The following is a 2,700-nucleotide window of genomic DNA, read 5'->3' as shown; positions in this document are numbered from 1 at the left end:
ATCATGTTGGCATAAATCTTTCTTTTGTAGGTAAGATACAAATTGATCAGCACCAATTTATGTTTGCATGTTCCACATGTGGAACGTTGGGATCTTTGTGGTTCAAAATATACACATTTTTGAAAAATGAATAAAAATGCAAAAAACGGTTCACAAATATTTAAAAAAATGGTAAATTACATATAATCCCATGCTCTCTCTCATGCATACACATACACACAGACTTCTCATTCTCATGCTCTCTCTCAAGCACATACACAGGCTTCACTCCCATGCTCTCTCTCTCTCTCTCAAACATACATACACACAGGCTTATCACTCCCATACACTATATGAGGAATCTTACTCTCTCCTGGGCCTCCATCTCAGGATGCAAGGACTGAGCACAACAGGCTAGCTCCGCGACGGCGTCCTCTTCTCGGGCCCCGCGAGACTAGCTCCGCGACAGCGTCCTCTTCTCGGGCCCCACGAGACTAGCTCCGCACGAGCAAGACTAGCTCCGTGACGGCGTCATCTTCTCGGGCCCCGCGAGACTAGCTCCGCACGAGCGAGACTAGCTCCACGACGCCGTCCTCTTCTCGGGCCGCGCGAGCGAGACTAGCTCCGCGACGGTCCTGTTCATTTCCTAATTTGGAATACAATGAAAACTCAGAAGTACTTGACTGTTGAAGAAGCAGTTGAACAAGTTTTGGGCGATTCTGAAGCTACAGAAGCTGATATTGTGATTTTACCACCATCAGATAATTTAGAAGACTCAGATATCGAAGATATCAATGACGAAGACCTAGCACCAGAAGTACCAGCAGATGTGTGTGGTGAAGTGGAAGTTGCAGTTGAGTCACGCGATGAGGAAGTGGATGAGGATGACAAATTGCTATCAACCTATTGTCAAGAATCAGGAGATACCAAAGGAAAACGAAACCCAGAGAAGCCAAAGCCAAGATGGATCAAGACAGATGATTTCACAACCACAATGGAAGAGCATGCCCCAACAAAGTTGGCTGATATTCGTCCAGATCTTCTTCAAAAGACACCATTTGAACTTTTCATAGAAATTATGGGTGAAGATTATTTAGAAGAATTAGCATACATGACAAATATATATGCCAGGCAGAAATTGGCAAGCACTGACACAAATGCTGACGAAATCACTCGTTTCTTCGGAATACTCTTGCACAGTGGCTATCACCATGTTCCAAAAGAAAAGCATTACTGGTCAACTGCAGAAGATTTGAGCAACCAAATTGTGCCAAAAACCATGTCAAGAAAACGCTTTGAGGACCTGAAAATCTATTTTCATATTGTTGACAATTTGCAACTACCACCTGGAAAAGCTGCAAAAGTTGAGCCATTTTATACCCATTTATCTGCTCAGTTTTTGAAGATTGGAGGTGTTTTTAGTGAAAGCCTGAGCATTGACGAATCAATGGTACCATATTATGGTCATCATAGCTGCAAAATGTTCCTTCGAGGAAAACCAATTCGATTTGGATACCAAATATGGATGATGTGCAGTCCAGATGGTTTTCCATTTTCAATGCAGATTTATACAGGTGCCAAATATCAGCCAGAAGAATCAGGCACTGATAAAACTGAAAAGTTCCACTTGGTACAAGAGTAATTTCGGATTTGATTTCAGTCATTCAAGAGCCAAGAAATCATTGCCTTTTCTTTGATAATTTCTTCACATCACACAACTTGATGGTGGAACTGAAAGAAAAGGGATTTCGAGCAATTGGCACTGTCAGAGAAAACAGAACTGGGAAATGTCCCCTAATGGCACCTAAAGAACTGCGCAAGAAAGATCGTGGGGAATTTGATTATCGTGGTGATGGAGACATCATCTGTGTCCACTGGAATGACAGCAGTGTGGTCACAGTCATGTCCAACTGGATGAAGCCATTTCCACTTCAAAAAGCCAGCCGCTATTCTCTCAAAGAAAAGAAAAAAGTTCTAATAAAGCAACCAAAAATAATTGGTGCTTACAATCAAGGCATGGGTGGTGTTGATCTACTTGACCAGCTTTTATCAGCTTACCGCCCAACACTTCGCTCCAAAAAGTGGTGGTGGAATTTATTTTCAAATGGCTTGAACATGGCTGTTGTGGCAGCTTGGAAAATTCACTGCCATCTGCTTGGAAAAGAAGCAATGAGCCACTTGGACTTCCTACGTGAAGTATCTACCGTAGCAATGAAATGTGGCCTTTCAAGCTACCGCATCCGGAAAGGAGGTCCTACAGCATCCATAAGTGCTGATGTAAAGGCATCACAGCCTCACTTCTTGTCCACAACTTCCCAAGGCCGATGTGCTGTCTGCTCCAAAAATACAAAAAAGTGGTGTAAATTTTGTGGTAAACGTTTACATGAAAAATGTTTTCCAGATTATCATGCTTGATTTTTTTGACTAATTTTCATTCTTATGTATGATATCAGCTGTAGTATTGCAGTATGTTACAAGAATTACCTAAAATAAAGAAATGTTACAAGAATTACCTAAAATAAAGAATTTTTGAAAAAGTACTTTTTGACTCCTGTAGATCCCAACGTTCCACTAGTGGACATGCGTTTTTCTCAAAAACCCATAGTCCGATTTCCTTGAAAATTTTTTTATACCATATTTGGGTCTAGTTAACTAAGATATATAAAAAGGGGCATCAGGAAATAAGTCCTTCAATGAGCGGGATCTAAAAGGTTAAGTTTA

At 41.2% G+C, this 2,700-nt stretch overlaps 1 pseudogene; it reads left to right on the top strand.

Annotated features, from left to right (window-relative positions):
- Nucleotides 1-596: 596 nt before the first annotated feature.
- LOC115089428 lies at nucleotides 597-2,394 on the top strand (annotated as a pseudogene).
- Nucleotides 2,395-2,700: the final 306 nt, after the last annotated feature.

Source organism: Rhinatrema bivittatum, chromosome 4, assembly GCF_901001135.1.
Source record: "Rhinatrema bivittatum chromosome 4, aRhiBiv1.1, whole genome shotgun sequence".
Lineage (NCBI taxonomy): Eukaryota > Metazoa > Chordata > Amphibia > Gymnophiona > Rhinatrematidae > Rhinatrema > Rhinatrema bivittatum.
The sequence above is the reverse complement of the archived record's forward strand: the minus strand, read 5'-3'. Positions and strand labels throughout refer to the sequence as shown.